Source organism: Phymastichus coffea, unplaced genomic scaffold (genome assembly GCF_024137745.1).
Source record: "Phymastichus coffea isolate CEN01 unplaced genomic scaffold, Cenicafe_Pcof_1.1 PCOF00025, whole genome shotgun sequence".
Classification (NCBI taxonomy): Eukaryota; Metazoa; Arthropoda; class Insecta; order Hymenoptera; family Eulophidae; genus Phymastichus; species Phymastichus coffea.
In genome coordinates, this window is record NW_026706836.1 from 4160004 (window position 1) to 4185584 (window position 25581).

Below are 25581 nucleotides of genomic sequence, written 5' to 3' on the forward strand. Positions count from 1 at the left end.
TTGAGACGGGCGATTCTCCTCCGGTGCTTATCGGCGTCATCTATCGTCCGCCTAAGGTGCCCTTACAGCAGGGCTCGGATCTTTTTGAGGTGTTGAGGGATCTCTGTGGTGATTTCAGTCATAAGATCATCATGGGTGATCTCAATGCCGATCTGAGTTCGGGCTCGGATGATGCTCTCTCCATCGCGCGTTTGGGTGGGGAGTTGTCGCTGAGTTTGGTTCGGCATGGCCCGACTCATCACGTGGGTGATTCCCATACATGGATTGATGTCATGCTGACCGACGCATGCGACACGATCACGGACCAGAAGAACGAATTGCTGCCCGAATTCGGTAAGCACGCGGTTATAGAGGTCATGATTGACATCCGTGTGCCTTCTCCTTCGGCGGGTAGCTTCACCTATCGCAGCTTTCGTGGCATTCGCCCGGATATGCTTTTAGACTTCTTGACACGCTGCGACTGGGCATCTGTTGGCGCTGCTGAGTCGAATTTGGAGGGAGCGCTGGAATGCCTCAACTACAATTTAACTGAGGCCATAAATAAATTTGCACCTGAGAAGACAATATGCCTTAGGAAAAAGTATGCTCCTTGGTTTGGTCCAGAGCTGAGGAGGCTTGTCGACAGACGTAATGCCTCGCGAAGACGCTATAAGCGTATTGGGCGGGCGGATGTCTTAGAGGAGTCTCTTAGACTTAGTAGGGAGGTTGAGGTTCGTTTGGAACAGGAGCGCGTTAATTTCCTTCAAAATCATCTGTCTAGCGCTCTTGATGAAGGTAAAAATATTTGGAAGGAAATGCGGAACCTCGGCCTCTTGCCAGGGGCGGGTGGGGATGGCCTTCATGGGTTTACCTTGGACGAGCTGAATGACCACTTCGCTGGGGTTTCGGCCTCGCCGCTTGAGGATATAGATAGTGGGATGATTGGAGTTGATGTCGCGGATGAGCGAGGTTTTGCCTTCAAACCTGTTGGCATTAATGACGTCATCCTAGCTGTCTCCCATTTTACATCACAAGCGAGCGGCGTGGACGGGATTCCCCGTGGGGTGGTGGTGAAGGCTCTTCCAGTCATAGGTGAGCACCTGAGGTCAATATTTAATTCCTCATTTGCTAAGGGGGAGTTTCCGGGAGCCTGGAAGCGGGCACAGCTGATTGCCTTGAGGAAGAACAACACCCCTTCCTCGGCCTCGGACTTTCGTCCGATAGCTTTGCTTTGCTTTCTTTCCAGATCACGGAGTATCTAAATAGAGAAAATCTTTTTGATCCCCTCCAGGCCGGCTTTAGGCGGGGCCACAGTGCTCAGACAGCGTTATTAAAGTTGACGGATGACATCCGAATGGGCGTTGACAAAAGGATGGTGATGCTCTTGCTGTTATTCGATTTCAGCAAGGCGTTCGACACTATATCACCCTCGAGACTTTTGCGCAAGCTCCGTGCTCTTGGTTTTTCTGGTTCTGCTCTCCAATGGCTGAGGTCCTACCTCGGTGGTCGTTCGCAAAGGGTTACTGCTGGGGGTGGGGGCTCGGAGTGGCGGGAGACGAATCTGGGGGTTCCACAGGGCTCGGTGCTGGGACCGCTCTTGTTTTGTCTGTATGTCGGCGATCTGAAAGATGTGCTCCGTGGACATGAGGTTTCATACCTCTTCTATGCGGATGACTTGCAGATTTAAATGCATATACATAAAAATGAATTGACGAAGGGCATCCGAATGCTGACGGAGGCTGCGAGATTGGTGGCGAACTGGGCCCGGGATTCGGATCTGCGCCTGAACGCGGGCAAGACCAAAGCTATCATATTTGGAACTAACAAACATGTCAATGACATTTACGCTGAGGTCTTGCCTAGTGTTGAGGTGCAAGAGGGAGTATTTGTTCCCTTTAGTGATGAAGTGACCAGTCTCGGGGTCGTTCTTGATAGCAAGCTGTCGTGGAGATCGCACATTGACCGGGTCGCGGCGAAGGTTTGGAGAGCTCTGTACGGTCTGCGTTTTGTTAGGCCGTGTACTACGGAGCTGCTCCGGCGCAGACTGGTGGAGTCGATTGTCCAGCCTCACCTGGACTACTGCACCGTGGTGTGTTTGGGGGCCTCGGCGGAGCAGAGGGAGCGGCTGCAGAGACTGAGCAACGCGTGCGTAAGATACATCTATGGTATCCCGCGTGATGTCGCGGTCTCTCCATATAGGTCGCGGTTGGGTTGGCTTCGCGTGGACGTGCGCAGGGAATATTTTATGTCCCTGCTAATGTACAGGTGCTTGACCATGCGTGAGCCTGGCTACCTGGCTGAGCTCTTCATAGGGCACAAGTCAAGGTATCCGGGTAGGGCGGGGCAGGCTGAGCTTAGAGTTGCTAAGGTTAGAACGGAGACGGCTCGCAAGTCTTTCCAGGCGATGGATGCCCATCTCTGGAACACTCTCCCATCTGACCTGCGGCATGCGTCGTCGCTTAGCAGCTTTAAGAGGGGGGCGCGCGGATACTTTGCGTCATTGAATGCGTAGGGTGGTACCACTGGAGTATTTTTATTTCTATTAGTTTACTGTATAAATGTTTGTACAGTTATTTATTTACGTGTTTGTAGTGAATTATATTTATTTATTTATTATTGTGCTGTTTTGTGTCTGTATGACGAAAACTAGTCTAAACTTTTGACTGCATTACTAGTTTTAAGACAAGCAAGCTAGACTGTAGTGATAAGAATTATTGTTTCCTCTGGAATATCGAACTGTGAACTAGTCAAATCCTAGTCTATTTATTTTAACGTAATGACTACAATCATAATTTTATTTATTGACTGAGGAACTACAATTGTAATCGAACTGTGATGAAATGTGATGCCTATACGGTATAATGTAAACTGACTGAAAGCTGTGACAATTACTGTATATATTTTTATATTATTGTATTTTATGTTTTGCCATCACGGTGAATAAATTCTTATCTATCTATCTCTCGCCGCTGGCCAGGAGACCCAGGGGGGGTTTTACTCCTCCCCTTATCCTGCGGTCGACTCCTTGGCCGCTTGGGGGAGTTAGCCTTCCTCTCCTTGAAGTACCGGTCTATTTCGCGTCGCAGGGTCGCTACCTGTGACGACAAGTTTTCAAAACGGTCTGTCGCCTGCGTCGCGGAGATTGAAGACTGGTCCTCAGGTTTCCTGGCCTGGCTCTTCACCGGTGACTCGGGTTGCAGCTGCTCCATACCCCGATGCTTGTTCGACATGGCCGCGATTCGGGCTCCTGCCCTGGGCGGTGGTGCCTTCGTTGACACACCCATGTGCTCGGGGTATAATGTGGACGTCGGCTCCAGCCTGGTCCTCGGGCGTTCGTCGTCCCGCATAGCGGTCTCGATTTCAGTTGCCCGGGCATGAAATTCGTCCACATTGGAGAACGCATTTCTCCGCAGCTGCATACGGATGGCGGGTAGGAGATTTGCATACAACAAATCTAGTTGTCGCTGCTCTGGTAACGGCGGGCGTAGTTGGGCCAGCATGAGGAGGAGGTGGCAGGCGTACTCTCTTACCAACTCTCCTTTTTCCTGGTACCGAGCTTGGACCTCTTGCAGCAATCTCTGTTGCTGCAATTCGCTTGACCCGAACCAACGGCGAGCGCCAGCTACGAAGTCGGCTAACTCCTCCACTTAAACTTATTGACCTCGTACCATGTCCTCGCAACGCCTTTGAGGAGTTCTGATACAGAGCACAAAACTTCACCGTCGGTTAGCCCTGAGCCCGCTCGTAGATCCTCTAGTCTTGACAGGAAGGTGTCCACGCACTCTGAAGCCGTACCCGAATATCGCAGCTTCCACCCTCGGACTATTCTACCCGCATCCCAAGTCGTGTAACATCCTGACGCCGCATTGGTATCGTACCAGGCTGATCTGTCCGGGATCGCCTGCCCTTCACCAATGTTGGCGTCTATTGGTCCTCTCCGCGGCGGCTGCTCCGTCCGCAGAGACGCCTGTCTTTGAGGGGCCTCTCGAGGCTCACCAGTGGCCGGTCTCGTGGGTTTCGGAATACTTTCTACCCTCGGATCGTAGTGACACGTGTATGTGGACTGAAAGTCCACGGTTCTCCTAGGCCGCTCCGTTGCGACACTTCGTCGATTCGTGGGGTCCGTGCTCCTCAGCTGCTGGACCTTCACCTGCAGGGTGGTCACGTGATCACTCCACCGCGCGCATACTTGATCGTGCCTCTCCAGCATCTCCAGTATGCGATTAATCCCGACACGGTTGCGCTCGATTTCCTCTTTCAACCGCTCGGTCACGCACCGTTCCTTCTCGTATTCTTGAGGGTGTAGCTCCTCGTTCTCGAAACGACGAGCTCTTCGCCTATCTGGCGATCCGGTGGAACCCTTACGTTCACTACTAACCCCTTCCGGGGGCCCACTGACCACGCCGGTCTCAGCTTCCTCAACGGGCTCTCGCTCCCCCATCGCGCTCCGACTATCCTCCTCGAGGTTGTCGAAGACCGCGAGAGTCCGCGTCAGGTTCGCCTCCACTGCCTCATCTCTGTATAGCAGCATGAGCGGGTGGGCGACGAGATCCTCGGCATCAGCTGCCTCTAGCTCTTGTCGCCTGGTCTCGAGCCACCTCTCTCGGCTTCTTCGTCTACGTTGTGCCGCATCTCTATCCATCGCTGCTCCTTGGAAATCCAGGTCGATATACTCGCCCAATAGCCAATACGCCAGCCGAACAGCTTGCATCAGCTTGGGACCATCTGTACGCAACTCCAGCTGCGTCAAGTACCTGTCAAGCTGTGTCGAAGGCAGTTCCGATGCCCATCGGGTTATCGCATCGGCGGTATCTTCCATACCGCCTACACTCGGGCGTAGGTGACGGTTGAGGTTATTTTACCTATTCGACCACTACCGCCTCCTATCGCGCAAGGCGTGAACGGGGTGTGGCAATTTCTACCGGCAACTATTCTAATACGCTTTAAATCACAAGGCAACAACCCACGAGGCTCGTGGGTGTGTGCAGATGCCGCGTACCCCAAGGAAGTAAGAACTTCCACTCGCAACTACCTACCTATAGGTGAAGACTAACTGTTTGCTAGTTCCACCGGGTTAGTAAAACTAACCCCGCACACACCCAAATTGCGTGCTCTGCACTTATTGTCGCTCTGTGACTAACCCCCACCTGAAAATACTCTAATAACCACTCGAAAAAAAAAAAAAAAAACAATTTGTCACCTCTTTTTATTTTCGTTGGAGTGACTCAGGACGTCTCTTCGACCCCTGATGTTAATGTGCTCTAGGCTTACAAAAGCAATCGCTACTAGGTCGGAGAGACGTCTTTTCCCCTCTGCAGAGCACGTGCCGAACAAGCCACGTGTACTTTACCCGCTCACACCTTAACACACACGCGCGCAAACGTCTCTCTCTCCCGTGCGTCTCTCACTCTCTACGTGCAAATCTAATCCCCTTGTGTGAGTCCTAAAACTTGTTGGGCGCCATGTAACAGGCTGCCGCCTAGCTGCAAATCCCGGGTAATTGTACTCCTCAATACGGCCAGACGGTGCGCTATTAACTGTGTGCTTCCAGCACACTTACTCACCTTGATCCGCTGTGCGCATGCGCTGTGTCCGCTCAGCGATCTGACTTGGGTGCGCGATCCCTTCGCACAGTAGCGCTGCTGCGCTAGCTCGCCATCGCTCCGTCGGACACCGCAAGCACCTCGGTCGACGAACGGCTTCTACTTCGCTAGCACGATACGTGCTAGATTACCGGCACATTCGAATCGGATGTCAACAATAACACCGATACCGGACAAAGGGAAAGCTAAGTAATAATATCGTTCTCGGGGATCTCTACCAATTTATTCAATTACCTCTGAGCTTGTATAAGGAAGGGATTTGCCGAGAGACTAACGCACGCTGTTTCGATACAACAATTCGAACGGGGAGAGAGAGAGTGAATCTCGCGATCGTCGCGGACTATTCGCACGCACGCTGTTAATAAACCCGCCGCGCGCGCTGCTCGGGATCGCACGCTAACACAATGGAAAAGTGCCGTGCACCTACCGATAAATCGAAGGGGATACGGTGGCCAACCGTATCCGACTATCTGCTGGACGACAAACTGCCTCTGCGCCTGCTTCTCCGCTGGGGCTGTCGCGTTGCGGTTGAAGCTGCTGAGGTTGTCCTCGTAGCTGCCGAGGCCGCGCACGTTGAGCAGTGCGCGCACTCGGCACTCCACTCACAATTATCCTTGACACTGGTGGTGCACACGTTCTGCAGTGTGCACACTCGCCTCGTCACTCGCTAACTATCTGTTCAAACTCACGGTATCACTCGGCTGAGAAAGAACACTTTATTTTTCCGACGCAAAGAGCTGCGAGGTCGCCTGACTGAAGGACACAGTCATACTGGCTAGCTAACTCTCCCCTCCCGGTCATTGCCCCTAATGCGCCCTCTCTCTAACTCAAACCGATCGCAGCTGTTACGCTCAGCCACGCTTAGTAGCTCACGCGATTCCAAACGATTTTCGGCAATCGTTGCAATTTATAGTAGTTGCGAAATTAATAAACCAATTATTATCGGAATAGATACACAAGAAAAGTTAAATATGATTATTAATACCCAGCAAAAAATTTTAACAATATCAATAGATGATCAATTTGAAAAATTATCATATAATAATTGTATAGAGATTAAGAATTATGTTTCTTTGAACATAATAGAATATAATAATGTCGAAAATGACCACAAATTATTAAATTCAAATAGTGATATAGGCGAAAATGGCCAAAATATATCGCAATCAAAATCTTTATTCGATTGTACAAATTATATGGAAAACGAATGCAAAATCTCAAATGAAGAAATTAAATTCAAACTTGAATCACATAATAAGCTAAACCTTGATTAAGTTGAAAAATTGAAAAATTTGATATCAAAATATAGAAATGTTTTTGCAAAAAAACCAGGTTTAATCAATACATATATTCATGAATTACGTCTAAAAGACGATAAACCATTCTTTACAAAACCGTATGCAGTTCCTATAGGGATAAGAATGAAGTAGAAATAAATAAAATGTTAAAATTAAATATTATTCGACCGTCGAGAAGCAATTATATAAGTCCGATGATCGTCGTACCGAAAAAACATGGTGATGTTCGTTTGTGTTTAGACGCGCATAAATTGAATGATAAACTTGAGAATGATTATGAGTGTCCACCTTCAATTGATGTTGCACGATTAAGAAGCACAAAAAAGCCGATTATGTCAAGCTTAGATTTAACGAGTTGTTATTGGTAAATCGTGTTATCAGAAGAGAGCAAAAAATATACAGCTTTCATGATTTTAAATCGTGTATTCGAATTCAATATTTCTGCGTTTGGTATCAAAACAAGTTCAGCAGCATTAATTAGAGCATTTAACGAAATTACCTCCGATTTACAAGAATTCTTATTGACATTTGTGGATGATGTGCATATTAAATCGGATTCATTTGAAGAACATTTATGCCATTTAGAGTTATTATTTAAAAAAGCAGAAAAACATAATATCACATTAAATTCAAAAAATCAAAATTTTGTCACAAAACAATTGAATTTTTAGGATATATTTTAACTCCGAACGGCATAATCGCAGATCCGGATAAAATAACATCTATAAAAAAATTCAAAGAACCAACAAAAGTTAAAAAATTACAATCTTTTTTAGACTTCATAAATTTCTATACGCGATTCATAAAAAATTACGCAGAATTAACAATTCTATTATTAAATCTTTTAAGGAAAGGAGTGAAATTTAAATGGTTACAGGAACATAAAATAGCATTTCAAAAGATTATCACAGCATTTAACAAAGATATCGTGTTGACATACATCGATCAAAACAAACCACTTATTTTGACTACAGATGCGAATGATTACGCGGTCGCGGTAGTATTGTTTCAATTAAATGATGAGAAAGAAGACTAAGTTGTTTGTTTCGTTACTCGTACATTAAAGGGCAGCGAAATAAACTGTTTTATGACAGAAAAAAAATTAATCGCAGTAGTATGATCATTGCACAAATTGCAATCATACGAGTACTTACGGTAGGCAAAGAAAATTGTTGTTCGTACCGATCATCAGGCCGTTATATTTTTAATTTGTAGTAGGTTTAATAACGCGAGAATGGCTCATTGGAGTTTATCAATTCAAGATTATAATATTTCTCTTGAGCATATAAAAGGTAAACAAAACTCGAGCACGGATTATCTCAGTAGACAGATACATCCGAAAGCGGGTGAAAACAATGAATCCGATATCTTAATAAACGCGGTAGCGAAGATAGACTTAAGCAAAGATACAGCAAAATAGTAAAACTTTTAAAGAGAATAGTAAGTCATCAAAATATGGATATTTGTTGTAATAAGATTAAGGATAGAATGGAAAATAACGAAGAAACAATCGTTAAATGCTATAAATTAAAGAATGATATTTTATATAAAGTATTTTGTATAAAGTAGTTAATTCGAGAGTAGGTAAACTAGGCAGACCACAGATCAGGGGCGCCTCAGATCATGGGTGGGCCTCAGGTCAGTGATCTGAAGTGCATGATCTATGAGATCAGCACTCTTAGATCAGGCGTCCCCCTATCCTCCTGCGATCTACAGCTTTCTTAGATCAGGCGCCTCCCTTTTCTCCTGAGACCTGCAGCATTCTTAGATCAGGCGCCCCCGCCACCACGCCCTCTGTGAGTAAAAGAAATTATATACTGATTATTAATTCATGAAATAGTGGAGTAGCGGAAGGGTGGTAATTGTAAATATACACATTGTTTTTTCTTAAATAAAATTTTTTTATTGATAAAAAATAAATCTTATTCTACAAGTCATATACATTAAAAGAATATTTATAGAAATCATTCAATAATTTTATCGCTCTCTTCCCAATCCATGCAGCAACCATTTAAGTAAAATTTTTTCATAAATTTGACATTTTGATGTGCGCACGTCGTTACGTATTTACCGTTATAATTAGGACATACAGTACTGATTTCATATTTTTAAAAAGGGAATATCCCCAATCATTCAAGTGGAAAACTTTGAGATCATATCGTTCTAACCACTATTTTTTCAGATCTCCGGAAACAACAATTTTTGTAGCATCTTTGAGAGTGTCTGTGATGATGAATTTATGCTCTTCGTACTTGAAATCAGCAGAGTCCCATTCTAATCCATGGTAGTAGATTTCCATCCAAAGATTATATTTTTCAGTTAGTCTTCGCCATGGGAACGGAGGTCTGAATAATCGTGCGAGTGGTTCTTTGTCGCAGTTAAGTGGAAGTATCGCTAACTCCTTTAAGGCATACGTATTACCAGGCATTATGAAACCTTGCATATCCGCTACATACTCCATTCTGGCTGCTACTGAGCTGCTTGAGGGAAGAGTCATCTCTTTAATACATCGATCTCCACTCCCAAAATAAGTTTCTTCACATTCCCACTTATTGGATCGTATTGAACGATGTGATCATGTAAAATGAGACAATACGCTGAAGTTCCTTCAGGAATATTTCCCCTTGTTTCAAACTTCAAGCGTACATCCACTGCAGAGTTCTTCAATGTCTCATTTTGCTTAGAGCAATCAATGACAATGAGTAGTACTTGTTTTATGAAGGTAGATATTTTTAGCATCGGTTCAGAGTCTTTACAGTAACATGCCTTCTGGAAATTGGCATACATGTCGTATAACATTGCAAACTGATACTTATTTATGTCAATATTAAGATTACCATATGGATAACACTGAGATTTGAGGAAAAGTTTCACGTTACTAATGTTGCAATGATCGAATACGCTTGCATTAACTGTTGAAATATTTTTTCGTTTAGTTTGAAAAGCTAAGATGACATAACGTGGTTTTTTCAGTTGATTTGCAGTTTTTACTGTCCATACGTGACTTGTGTTCATAGGTAGCATTGGATACTCATATAATTCCCAACTACGGAAATTCATTGAAATGCTTCTGTCTCTTTTCAGAAAATCAAGTAGACGAATTTTTTGAGTATTCGATGCAGTAACATATGGCATAAGCCATTCGATGCGTGTTATATCGATCTTGAACTTTTCGATGATTGTTTCTAGTTCCACTAATTTTGTTGTTTGTTTATCCAGACTTTGGTAAGTCATTTCTCATAAACACTCCTTGGAAATTTGCTATACTTAAAATCTTGGCATACTTCTTTAAGTCAATATTTGTGAGAGCTCTGTTGGGTAAATTTACTTCAAATTTTTTTTTTAAAGCTGATCCCAAGTAAGATTTAAGGTATAATCCATAGCTTGTTTTATATGATTTAAGATACATTCCTTTACCCACTGTAATGGCCTCCATCATTTTGTTGTGTCTTTTGCTTTCTTCTAATTGTCGTTTTACAGACTTTGCATTATTTACAGCTTTTGCGATTCCTGCAACTCCACCAGCTAGAGTACTAGTTACGATTAGACCAGCAAAAAGAGGAATAAGAAAGGGTAAAGGTCCACCCATCTTTTCGGAAATTGGCAGAATTTGTGGAGTTTTGATGTTAGTTTTTTCACCAATCTTTTTAACAACCGCATGAGCTCTTTTTAGAACAGTGCCGATGATCGTTCGAGCACATTTATTTTTTGGCCATTTAAAATTAACAGCTTTGATTATGTATTTCAAGTTTATTAACTTTTGATATTTCTTTTTGCGATCTTTTAACTTGAGTTTTTTCTGTTTCTTTTTATTCTTGAGTCCCATACCAAATTTAAATTTAAATTTCATGGCGTTAGCTACAGTGTAAGCAGCTGCTTTTTCATTGATGCTAGAATTTTTATCGAACTCTCGCTTCCCAGCATTCTCAGCTAAAATTCTGTCTGCAATGTTTCTATACTCTACACTTTCTCAATTTTTTGAATAAGCTATATCATGTTCTCTACAAGCCACGTCAAGAGGATTGATGCCTGGATCACCTCGAGCCATTCGCTCTTGCAATTTAGTTTCCCCACCACCATACTAGTAACCTGGAATAAGAAGTTCAAAGGGAAGCTTATTGATGACTTTGTTAACTAATCCACGTCCTTTCTTTACTCTCTGATATTTGTATTTGATCATCACTCTATGAAGTCCAACACACGACTAACTTTAAAAACTATTAAAGTGAATATATATAGCCATTGGCTCAGTTACTGTTTCAACATTGTCTCGTGAGCATGGATTTTAAAGAGAAAATTGTAAAATGTCGAATTCCTGTCTAATTGTGGTAAAACCAATAGTCTTTTGGCGTTAATTACTCATCCCAATTGCGTTAGATTCGAAAATGTTTACGTTTACTCGAAATCTCTCAATCAACCAAAATATAAATTACTGAAAGAGATGCTGAAGCCTATAGACGGAGTGAAGTATTTTTCCTTCAAAGAGCATGAGTCAGTGATTGATCCCGAGCATGCATTATCCAATTCGATAATGATATTCGATGACATTGCGTGCGAGAAGCAAGACAACGTACGTTCTTTCTTTTATATGGGTAGACATAGAAATGTCGACTGCTTCTATCTCTCACAAACGTATGCTCGTATTCCTTAACATCTCATAAGAGATAACGTTAATTTGTTGGCGGTTTTTCGACAAGACAAAGCAAATATGAAACATATATTTGACGATCACGTGAATTTGGATATGACTTACAATCAATTTAAAGAAATATGCGCGAAATGTTGACTAGGTGATAAATATGAATTTTTAGTAATTGACAAGGATACAGCAATAAATAATAGACGATATCGAAAGGGTTTTAACAGCTTTGTTATAAATATATCACACTAGTAATATAATACTCAGTCTAATAGTACGTGTAGAAGCGTCAACATGGAGGATCATCAAAAAGAAAAACATGTGCTTTCTCAACTTGTGAAAGCGAAAGATGCAATCGGAAAGAAGTATAATCTATTGAACCATGCTCGAGATTGCGCTGATAAAGTCTTGAATAAGACATTCAAGCCAATAATTTGATCCGCTAAATACTATAGTGAGCGAAGTGGAACCAATCAAAAATTTAGTAGAACCAATCAAAAATTTAGTAGAACCAATCAAGAATTTTGCGAGTAAAAATCCTCCTCCTCCTCCTCCTCCTGAAGTTAAAAAGACAGAATTTTTCAAGAAAATACCACAACATGAAAATAATTAATTTGGTGCTGTTAATGATGATTATGAAAACCTACACTCTAGCAGTGAAGATACTGATGATACAGTTACTTACAACATTACACAAATTTATCACAATTTATCTCAACTAAGCGAGGATGAGAGCTTGCCTATCGATAAGTACATAAATGCTTTGGATAAAGGTGACTCTAGTTTTTTGGATTTGATTTATGGTGTGCGTAAAGAAAAACGTGGAGCTTATGTGCTTGGTAAATCCACAGGGACTTTTAATGAGAATACCGTAAGCGTTGATGATTTCAAGTATCCGAAAACAAATGGTTTAATGGAGTTACTTGTGACAAAGCAGCCTGATAGAAGTATAATAACGCAAGATGATCCCAAGAGATATCGAGAAATTTTGGAAAAGTCTAGAGTGCATAGAAAAAGCATGAATCCAAATGAGCCTATACGAGCACATAATAGTCACAAATTTAATAACATCATTGGTCAATTATTTAATAAGCCTAAATAACCTAAGATAGCAGAAATGGAATTGAAAATTGGTACATCTTTACCTAGTTATAAGGTTGCACGAAACAACAACAACAACAACCTGAATATAGATTATGTGTATTGGGATGATCCAAATGAGCCCATTGATCGTCTTCAATTACTTGTAGCTAAACAATCATCAGGTAATAATAGTCATATCAACGAAATTCATTCGATAATTCAGGAACTACGTGAGGGTGGATATACGAGGGTGGTCCGAAAAGTACTTAGCTTACAAGAGAAAAACGAAAATTTTGGAAAAGTGGCGTTTTATTTTTCAACATAGTCTCCTTTTAGTTCGATATACTTGGCCCAGCGATGCTCCAACTTCTTTAACCCGTCTGAAAAATACGTTTTCTCGAGGTCTGAAAAGTAGGCTTCCGTGGCAGCGATTACCTCCTCATTCGACTCAAATTTCTGCCCGGCGAGTGACTTTTTCAAGTTTGGAAACGAAAAGAAGTCGCGTGAGGCTAAATCTGGAGAATACGGTGGATGGGGCAGCAGATCGTAGCCTAATTCGACCAATTTGGCCATGGCGACGGCGGAGGTATGAGCCGGTGCGTTGTCATGGTGGAAGAGCACTTTTGTCTTCGCCAAACGGGACCGTTTTTTCTTCAATTCGATGTCGAATCGGCCCAATAATTTGACATAGTATAGCCCTGTGACCGTTTTGCCCTTCTCCATGTAGTCGATGTATATCACACCTTATGAATCCCAGAAAACGGTGACCATCACCTTTCCGGCCGATGGGGCAGTCTTCGCCTTCTTCGGAGCACTTTTGCCGGGTAAAGTCCACTGTTTCGACTGTTCCTTGGTCTCTGGTGTATACCAGTTGATTCATGTTTCGTCGACTGTAACGAAACGACGCAGAAACTTTTTCGGATTGCGCTTAAACAGCGTCAGACATTGCTCTGAAGTTGTCTCACGGTTGCGCTTGTTGTCCGGAGTGAGCAAACGCGACACTCATCGCGCCGACAGCTTTCTCATGCCCAAAATTTCATGCAGGACATGACCCACGCGGTCTTTTGAGATGCCTACGATCTTAGCTATCTCGCGCACCTTCAATCGTCGATCTGCCAATACGAGATAAAATAAAATAAAATATTAGAGAATGTTGCTCCACCACTAAATTCCAACGATGTTGTTAATTTCCAAACTGTTCAACGTATCGTTCAGTCGGAAGTCAAAACTGTTACAGACACCATCATAGCATATTTGAAAAGTAATCTCAGTAACTTAGTTGAAATAAATAAATCAGTGATAAAAATAGATACTCAAAATACAGAAATAGACGTGTTGTCCGCCCATGGAGCATCAAAAAGTGGTGGAAGAGCTTTCTTAAACCGGCCAGACGTAATTATCCATGACGGAAGTATGATATTTGAGGAATAGATAAGACCTGGCAGACCGATCTCGTCGATATGCAGGCTTATACTAGAGAAAATCGCTGCTACAATTGGCTTCTTCTGACAATCGATAATTTTTCGAAGCATGCGTGGACCGTGCCAGTGAAAAATAAAACCGGTAGTGATGTGTTTTGGTGACAGGTCGAGTACCAAATAATCTTCATACGGACAGAGGCAAAGAATTTTACAATGCAACTTTTGAAACTCTCATGAAAAAATACAACATTAATCTCTACTCGACTTGTAGTTCACTCAAAGCTTCAATATGTGAACGATTCAATCGAACATTGAAAAATGCTATGTGGATAAAATTTAGTCTACGCAGCAATCACAAATGGGTAGATATACTACCAAAGCTCACTGCTAATTACAGCAATCGTAAACACAGAACGATTGGTATGAAACCTATTCAAGTGACAACAGTGAATCAAGTTCAAGTATTACGCAATTTTGCTCAAGAATGTACAAGAAGGAGGCTAAAGTTCAAAGTTGGCGATAAAGTGAGAGTGAGTAATGCGAAGCAAATGTTTGAAAAAGGATATACACCAAATTGGTCTACGGAAATATTTACTATTGTACGTGAGGTTTCATCAAATCCAACTATTTATCACTTGAAAGATTATCAAGATCAGCCTATTCTTGGTGGTGTTTACGAGCAGGAACTACAAAAAACGAAACAACCCGATATATATCTGGTTGAATAAATTATTAAAAGGCGTGATAATCGAGTGTTTGTGAAATGGTTAGGATTTGATAATTCGCATAATAGTTGCATAGATAAAAGTGAACTGTAGTAAAAAAAAAAAGAGTTAGTCTAAGCTTATGTATAGAGATTTAAGGATAAATACATAAACATTTAATGTAGAAATATGATTGGAGTATTCATTTATTAATAATAATAATGTATCTACGCGCTACTAAATTCTATACAGTTTCCTCCTTGATAATTTATAAATAAATTACGTTTATTGGCGTTGTCCATCAAATTATCCATCAATTTTTGATTTTGTATAATTGCATTCGACAGCTTGGATGACAGAAACAGTTGAAATTCCTCGTCAAATTCAACAATTATTTTGTCACCAAATCGTGTTGCAACTGGCATTAGTTTGGTGATTATATATTTGTATCCTTTCGTCAATTCACTAACTTTTTTGATGGGCTCAAATTCACCACGTGCAATAATATTTAGTCGAGTAAGATCCATCTGTAAAAGAAACAAATTAGTAATAACGACTCAACTTGTAGAAAGGAAAAAAAAATGACTTGTAGTACATTTTATATTTACCTCAAGGATGAAATAATTTTTTTTCTTTTTGTCTTTCAATCACTGAACTTTGAAATTTTAGCGACAAATCTAGCTTCTAGTAACTTTATTTTCCTTGATGTAATTTGACGTAGAATCAAAAGAAGAAAAAGACTGTTGCTACTCACTGGTTGCTGCTGCTGCTGCTGCTGCTATTGTCGACGACTTTTTCTCGACGAGAATGAACTTCGCAGTCCACGGTTGCGATTGATTTAATGTTTCTCCCACTCCATTCTCTGCACTCTTGTCCTAATTCATCGGCGGCTCGTTAACGTTGACCAATGCTGGAGTAATGGCGGCGGTGATTAGCGGCTCGACGGCAGTTGGGGGCTTGATCGAGACCATTCCCAATGTTTCTATCTCCTCTCTTTTCACCAATGGATACCGTAGTGACCCCAAGGAAGCGTATCGGTGGTACCAGGACGCAAGAACCGTTTGTCATCATGCGCACTGAGCACGACCTTGGTCTGCCTCTCGCTGTATAACTCATGATGGCGAGATCTGATGATCTTCTGCCCTCGGCTTAAAATTGTATTCTTACGAAGACACTTGATATAGTAGTCAAATACGATTGTAGCTTTCAATACGGAAGTCTTTAGTCCTTTCGCCTTTTTTATTGGATTTCTATTCTGCACTCTAACGCTATATATTTTACTCCCGAGTCCGACAAACTCCAACATGATTTCACCGTGGTTCTCATTTTTCATCAGTCCAATCATTTTCTTATTGGCTCTTGGAATATTGAACTAATTTTGTTCGTCAAAGTCTGAGGTATCGAATTCATGAATATCTTGACGCATGACGTCATATGTTGGTATTAGTGATCTCATACACCAGACTATCCGTGTCAGTGTATAACAATTTGCAATACTCACCCACAGCACTGGCCATATACTCATAGTGGAAGCGATACACTTTTCGATACAGTTTTCGACAAATCAAGGACAGCAAGACCGATGTATATTGGTTTTTTCACTGTTATTTCCGTTGGCAAGAGTTGAATCGCTGCTAGCTCATCGTCAAAAATATCTCTACTATGGAAATTTCGCCGAGCTATGAGTGCTTCAGTATTATAATGCCCCTCCCACTTGCTCACCAATTTCACATCAATGCGTTTCTTTTCATTTTCCATTGTCTTCCCGTACACGGCATTGTTGAATAGTTTAAATATCATTTTTTCAAATTCATTTTTCACCTGTTTACGCATGTCACTGTTCGAATCAATATATTTCTTCAACCACGCACTCTGATCAAATTTCGAAGCCCGATGGATTTTATTGAGAAGTAAACTGTGCTTTATTACTTGCTTCAATGCTCTATAGTGAATCACGTAACGTTCTTTATCATCCAGAGTCGTCATGAGTTTTTTCTGTTTGGATTCAGGAGCAGACTTGTGCTCCGGACAGAATGGAAGATCTTTATGTGCGTCGTGAATTTCCACCGGATACTCTAAGTCAACTTCGAGTATGTAGCCAAAGGGTGAATCATCGGGAACATCGAAAGAAAAGTTTGCGTCAATGTCGCACCATTCAAAACCGCCTTGTGGAAGAGGTTCAGTCATAATTCACCCGTAGAGATTATTTATGTCGTAATACATAAGGTATTTGTCATCTTTTTGTTAATTATAATCAGTTCTCATGTACGGATTGTTGGCGACGGTATACCTATTGCAGCACTGGCTGACCCCCCCCCCCCCACGAATACCACGTTCGATAAACATGAGTATATCGATATCCGACAGAAGCTCCAATTTTACACCTGTATATTTTAACATAGCATCCCAACTTAATCCGGGTGTTGTATAATAGTGAGCAGGATCCAAACGATACGTAATTCGACATTTGTACTTAAAGTTTTCAAATACTTTAGTTAATAAGAGAACATCAGTCTTGAGATATAGATCCGAATAGCTGCTGAGATCGGTGATATTGAACGTTCTCCAAACCTCTTCCGCGTGAGCGTACTCCTTGTCGCTGATATGCGAATCATAAAGACTGCTGTAAAAGTCTTGTTTTTGTGGAAGAGATATCACCTCGAGTTTCATCAATGGCGATACATAGTCATAGGAAAAAACCTTTTCTCTTCAATAAAACGATCTGCTGCATGGTGTATTTATCTTCTTGTTGGAAGTGACACTCTAGAATATCATGTTTTTCCAAGTAGAGTTTATCGAGAGACGAAGCCATAAATCGGAATGAATTAACGTATCGTAGATTAAGGTCACTACCTGCCACATATTTGGTAAAAGATATATATTTTTCCTTCGTTTGAGGAAGAAGAGTTTGAAAAATATGGTATACATATGTACTACGAGCAGGTCCTCGATACTTTCCCGTAAAGTGACAATGATCGCGAACTTTTGTATCATTCTTGGTGGTGTCTAAGAGCTTGTTACATATGTGGCATTCTGTAGCATGAAGAAAGTTGAATGTCTCTTGAAAAGTTAAATTTCTCATAGGCTTTGGATTTTTGTATAAATTCTGAAGGTACATAGCTAAGTCATAGAGATTATGTACAAACCACTTGGCTAGACTAATGTCATCGATAGTTTTCTGTCTGTAGCTTCGGTAATGTGAATTAGAGTTATTATAGCTACACATCATGAAAAAACCAACACTATACGGTTTGTGATGCTGATAGACGCGTTCATCATTCGACACCGGCTTCAAGAGACTCTCGAAATCAGCATATACAACGTACAGTACAGGACACACATTTTTGAAATTGTTAAATTGTAGAAATTTGTCTTTCTTATCAGGTAGCACAATTTTACACATATTCACATTTTTACAATCAATATCGCGTATTTTCAATTTTTGTTCAGTTCGAAAATAGTGCAGACAATGATCACAAGAAAGAAATTATATATAAAAAAAATACTCTTTCTTTATATGTATATTAATTTAATACGCACAAACACCCTTTTTATTGAATAAATGAAATTAATGAGATAATCAAAAGAAATAAAAATAGATAATGAATAATGACATAGATGTAGGAAATAATAATAAAGTGAAGTGTAATTGCTAGTTCATACGCACGCACTTTTATATACGACGCTCGCAAGACAACAATTTATCCATCGGACGCAGACGGTAATTATTACTTAATAAAAAGAAGTAGTAAAAGAAAAGTAAAATTGTTTGAACACGGTTGATATTGCAGGATGCAAACCTACCTGTGAAAAGGAGAGAGTGTGTCGGTACTGCAGTGAGCAGATTTTCCGGCCACACGTGCAATGAGCACAAAGGAAAGAAAAAAAAGATAAATAAGCTATCGAGAAGCTTGTACTATCTCACATAATGAATGTAAAATAGTTTAATGTTATTTAGGTTTAAGATGATTTACATCACTGGAAATTTTTAAAGTATTCGATTAATTCTTTGGTTTAGTATGGACGTGGTGCAATTTAAAATGGCGGAACAATGAACCTTTTTAATTATTCAACGATCGGCATGGGGTAAATTTTTGATTTTGTTATTATGCCTTCGATGGCTTAACTTTGATACTCACTTGTTAAATAGGATGGGCAATTCGTTTATTTGCGTCTTTGTAGTCACTCGATATACCGTGATTTTAAGAGAAGACTAGAAAGACCGAACTCAGTTGTTCCCGGATCTTAAGCAGGAAGTAGACTGTCAGTTTTTGGCGGTTGCATGCACGTGCTTCGCTTATCGTCGAGATAGCCGGAAGCCCCACATGTCGCCATCTAACGTGTGCATAACTACTCACCGTCAAGATTGAACAAGCGCCACGAGTATGATTTACGCCGTAACAAATGGATTACGGCAGGAAAACCAGCCCCAAAGAAGGCAAATACAGTAAAATCAGCTGGCAAGATTACGGCCACGGTTTTCTGGGATGTGTATGGAATCATGTACATCCACTACTTGGAAAAGGGCCAGACGATGGCTGGATAATATTATGCGTCATTATTAAGTTAGCTGAAAGAAAAAATCAGAGAAAAACGTCCTGACTTGAACAGAAAAAAATGCCTCTTTCTTCAAGACAATGCTCAAGTTACACGTGTGCAGTTTCGATGGCAAAAATTAACTATTTAATGTTCGAATTAATTGACCATCCACCATATTCGCCTGATTTGGGTCCAAGTGACTTTTTCTTATTTCCTAACCTCAAAAAACGGCTTGCCGGACAACGATTCACGTCGAATGAAGAAGTCATCGCCGAAACAAATGCCTATTTTGAGGGCTTTTAGAAATCATATTTTTCTGATAGCTTAAATAAAATGGAAGCCCGTTTAATAAAATGTATCAACCTTCAAGGAGATTATGTTGAAAAATAAAAAAAAAATGGGGTGGGTTTGGGAGAAGGGTGATCAAGAAATATTATTTTAACGGAGAAAGAAATTTTATTCGTAAAAAAAAATTGTGGGGGAATGAGTGATTGCATGCCGTATATAAAAGGCGCTGATTAAAGTGTTTAATGTTTAATCAGTCAAGATGGAGTTTGTGGTAGACGTACAAAGCTTCAAGACTTCCCTGAATTAATTTGTGTTCAAAGATGTCGCTATCGTTTCTATAAAAGAATATGCAACTCCTTCAATATTTCTATTCAAACCACCTAATCCGTGGAGCTGATTATTGAAAAAAAATCAATCCGAATATCGTTGGCTGCTCAAGTACTTTCATGGCATCATGGCATTGCCTATGATGCCATGAAAGTATATATGATGAGAAAAACTCTCTTTGGAGCTACTATTTTTATTAAAGGCTACAAAAAAGCAAATTGGTTAAGGTCTTTGCTGATCAATGCAAAGTAAGTTTATTCTTCCTCACAGATATACTCGTAAAGGGTCATATATACATGTATATTATTTTATTTTTTAAATAACAACTCTGATCAATGTTGAAGATTTGGGTTGTACTTCACTCAAGAAACTATCAAATCAAACATTTTCTTCATGCAGTAACCACACCAGGTGTCGCTCAAATCCATCGTGTACCTACAAAAACGCACTTGCTATCACCCAATGGATGCTTGCTCGTCAAATATACAATTAGTTATCATTGATAATTACCCTATTATTCTATGTATTAGAGTTTATATAACTTAAAATAAAATCAAAATGAATACTGATTTATTAAAAAAGTCTTGTCGACATGATTTTAATCACGAGATGAATATGTTAGTATAAACAATTTGAAATATTAGTCCTTTTGAGAAAATTAATTGAGTGATTGATATTAAAAAAAAAGTTACGCACAATTAAAATGAAAAATGTTTTATTAAGAAAAATTTATACAAAATGAGCATGAAAACGTCTCGTAATTACTTGGCGACATATCTGACAGTGATTGAGTTTTACTGCACATGCACCGCATGAAACAACATGCTCGTATGGTAAAGAGACTACACCAATTCTCGCATCCAAACATATTTTGCATAATTAAAATCAAGCTATTGTAAGATATCAGCTGTATCTTGTTCTGATTTTTTAATGACTTCTTCCACATCTTTATTGTGTTTAGTAATAATCTTTTCGAAATTACATATAAGTTGTTGACAAACAGTTGCTATGCTAACTGATGCATTCGTCATTTTTTCTAATAAATTTAAATCATCAAGCACCTTAGTGATTTCATTTACTGATGCTACGGTTGGCTTGGCTGTTGCTGCACTTGCGCTAGCTGCAGTTGGGCTGTTTTCATTTTCTGTAGCTATGCTGCTCGTTGCGAGCGCTGGTTGTCCTGACGCCCCAAAACGATACTCGAGCTCATAAATTCTACAAACATCCCTACCTTTTTGTGGCAGTATGGATACATTGCTCGATCCGATTGGCACATTACCGCAAGCCTTATTACGAATAAAACGACATAGAACACCCCATCGTCGATGTTCTGTCATAGGATTGTCATCTCCTTCCCAATTACATACTTCTTTGCCACATTCAAAGCAGCGTACCTGATCAATCTGTCCTGAATAATAAAAGCCCGCTGATCAATCTGTCCTGAATAATAAAAGATCTGCTGGTTGCACATACTCGCAAGACCATTTAATAGTGAAGCTATCCAGCCTCGTTTGCTCAAATCTAGAAAAAAAAAATGTATGTGATGAAAAGAAATTAACTATATAAATTAATTTCAAATAAAAATAGTTACCTGTAGGCCATCACTTTCTCGCTCATAACCGTTGCAGAATATCACTTTTTCATACGAAAACGTTGCGTTACATAAAGCTCTTACCACTTCTTTTTAATACTAACATGCTGGATGCGAATAGTCAAATGCGACTGTCACTGAGTTTCAGTCCATTTTTATACCGTGAAAAGTAGATAAAGTAGATAAAAATTACCCCCACCTGCTTCCTACCCTTCTTCCACTTCCCTAATTTTCTATCCATTCAAAATAATCGACTATATAAGGCAACACATTTTTAGTAAACACTTTAGTCCATTATTAGAATTTGATGACACTACAAGTATTTAAAAAATTATTCGTGGTTGATCATTAAAGATTAAACTATCAATATAACGTGCTTTGCTTGTTGTAATCATTTTTAGGCAGAAAAATAGTGTACCTTACACACGTCTTCCCGACATTAGTAAAAGTTCCAATGCTAATGATAAGAAAACAACCATCTTTGCAATGGAAATCATACACTGAAAATTATTCAACCAACACCAAATATATATCAAAGTCAGAAGGATATAAAAAACTTTAAACCATCTACATACAAGATGTTTTACTCTTTATATGAATAAATAAATTGAAATTTTTTTATATATCAACTTATTCTTTCACGATAGTCATATCCTTATACCCTTCCATTTGAAGAACGATCGAATAAATCTTTAACAGAAAAAAGATATTTGGATATTTAATTATATTCAAATATTTAATTATATTTAAATAAATAATTCTTAAAAATAAGACAATATTTATCATTAATTACAATTATAATATTAATAAAAAAATATATATCAATACTACGGGGGGAATCGAACTCGCGCTCCTCATGCGTTCGCTTGACTACGCTATGCCGCTTGAACCGTAGCCATTCTTTCAGAGAGTACTAGTCACTATGCATGTTTTGTATTTTTAATATCTATCATCTTTAATAAATATTCATATTCTATAATATAATTAAATCTATAAAAATTGGTAAAGATTATTCAAAAAATTTAATTTGTGGCTATGTATTTATAATTAGAATTTTTTTATAAAAATAAGACAAACTTTCAACGAAATGGTAATTAAGAAATACCTACCTTATACTTACCTATTGACTTTGCTGCAAATTTGATTGGGAAAAAGAAAAAACACTAGACAAAGTTTTTAATAATTTTTTTTTTATTTGTATAATAATACTTAAAAATAAGAATAAATAATAAATAATAATCAATAATAATAAATAATAATAAATTAATAATAATAAATTAATAATAACTTAATTAATAATATATAAAAATGCACTCACCATGACAGGCAAGCACGGTAATGGTTTATCTCTTGAACAAGCACAGGCCTTCGGGTTTGCAGTAAGTATCAATGTGTTGCACACACACATACACGATCTTAAAACACGTGCACACATACGGATGAAGTCGCGGTGGGGGGACGCCGTAGTCCAGTCGCTTTTAGGTTGTGTGTGCCTAATATATCCAATAAGAGATACCAAGAGCAATAAGCAGCTGTGGCTCACTTGCTAGACGCTACGGTCTATCGATCCGTAGGACGCGAGATTGATTCCCCGTGGTGTCTGCTCATTTTTTTCACTAAATCTTTGCATTGCACGTAAATTAATTGCATCAAATTAATTAAATTCAATTAAATACATAAATTTATTTTAATATTTAAAACGCATTTCACATGACGGACGGGCGTGCTGGGGGGGGGACTCTTGCGCATTATCTAACAGTGCTGATCTGATAGCTCATACGCCTCAGAGCACAGAGGGGGCGGCGGCGGGGGCATCTGATCTAAGAGTGCTGCAGATCTCAGGAAGAAAGGGGGGCGCCTGACCTAAGAGTGCTGATCTCATAGATCATGCACTTCAGATCACTGATTTGAGGCCCCTCCATGATCTGAGGCCCCCCTGATCTGTGGCCTGCCTACTTTACCTACTTTCGAGAAACAAGATAGTAATTCCAAAAATCATATTCGAAAATTTTATTACGGATGTACTTACGGCATACGAGTATATCGATCCATTTAAAACTTACAAAATGATTTAAGAAACATTTTTCAGGCCGAAATTGCACAAATGAATCAAAAAATTGTTAAGATCATGCATAGGTTGTCAACGGACAAAATATTTAACAATACGATACGATAATTTGATGCAACCGATATTATCTAATAATCTGAATGAAATATTATCTATAGATTTTTACGATCCATTACGGACATCGACGGGCGGAGTAAAATACATTTTATCAACAATTGATGTCTTTTCAAAATATGTAGTGTTATACAAAATCATAAAAATAAATACAATTGCAGTAATTAACAGAATTTTCAAAGATTATATAGTAAAATTTGGTAAACCATTAGCAATTATGTCTGATCGTGGTACGCAATTTACGTCAAAAAGATGGAAAGAAACATTGGCCAATTCAGGTATTAAATTAATTTTCTCGTCAATACGTCATTCTTAGTCAGATATAGTAAAAAGAATTTATAAAGAAATCAGCAGATTTTTACGATATTACGCGAAGGATGCGCATAAAAGCTGGGCGAGATACACAGATATAATCAGTCTAATCATAAACGAAACATACCATGACACGACTGGAAACACACCAATAGAATTGCACTTTAACAAAAAACCGACTAGAGTATGGGAAAAATATATTAAGGTAGAGAATGTCGATCAAATACCATATGAAAATTGTTTTTGGTAAAAACAAAAATGCATAACTTATTAACCAAACGTGCAAATCGAAAAAAATAGCAACAAAATACATAAATTATACAACGTAAATGAAAAAGTAATGTTGAAAATGGAAAATGTATCAAGCGCGCAAGATAATCAAGTACACAAATTCTTCGAAGTTTATACTGGTCCACTAGTAATAAAAAAAACATTTCAGAAGATACATATATTTTACTGACATTTATTTATAGATACATATATTTTAGCTGACAAGGAGGGACGACAAAAAGTACAATTTCACGCAAAAAACCTCCAACCATACTTTACTGATAAGGAGCGAAATAATTGTAAAAAATTGTAAAAAATGAAGTGTGAAAATAAACTAATAGATAGAACTAAGCTCGTACGTAAAATTAAACTATTATGAAGTAATATAAGAATAAAAAGAACTAGCATACAAGGTTTAAAAAAAGACAAAGTAAATTGAGGCAAACTGATAATTGAGATTTATTGAAATCAAAATTTTGATGGACATTGCGAAAATGGACATTCTTCATCCATAACATAAGTTTAATGTTATCATTGAGATCGTCTCGGTTCGAGGCCATGCCCATGTTCGCTTGTGCGTAAGGGTGGAATCTCACAGATCGTTGAGAATCCATTATTACGGAATGTTTCTTGTGTTTGCGATATTTGGACGCCCAATTCTTACCCTGTGGTGTTTGCGTATTCCGTGAAATGTAGTTGGTCTGAGTATAAGTTCCAGATTCATAAAATCTAAGAGAATCGGACTGGAACGGGACATTAGAAGTCATTTTTGATATATCAACAACACACGGACAGCCTCTCACTATAACTGATTCTACGTGCACTACAGCAGTCACACAAGAAGACCCCTATTTCCCAAGATCTCGGGTAGAGGTGAACGGTGTAATTTGAGTGGTTCGCTCAACTTTCGGCATCCTGGTATCTCGATTACCAAAAATCAACTGAGTTAGTCAGAAACTAACCCTTATTTATATCAGGAAATGATGAGATGGATTGAGCAGGCTTTCGAGGAGAAATTCAAAGTTTACAGTCAAATTTATTTGTTTTGATATCGATCCATTTTATAATCCTTGTATAGTATGTAACATTGTAATAGGGAGGCAAGAAATATACGGTAGAATAGTTTGTATATATTATTTAATATTAATGTATTCACGGAAAATAGTATAGATAATTAGAAATATTATTCGAGTTCGCTTGTTTTTTTTTTCTTTTGCGCAAAGAAAATTCCTATCTACGCTTGCAATTGTCTTTGGGGGGGGGGGCAGTTGTAACACACACATAACCGAACTCGGTAATACAAATAAAGAATTAAGAGAGTAATGATCCGGCCTAGTTCGCAGAT

General features: G+C 39.4%; 1 protein-coding gene across 1 annotated transcript in view; it reads right to left on the reverse strand.

The window, feature by feature from the left end:
- LOC131675534 (troponin C, isoallergen Bla g 6.0101-like) overlaps window positions 1-25581 on the reverse strand; it is a 224699-nt gene that overhangs the window by 86376 nt on the left and 112742 nt on the right. The window lies entirely within an intron of this gene.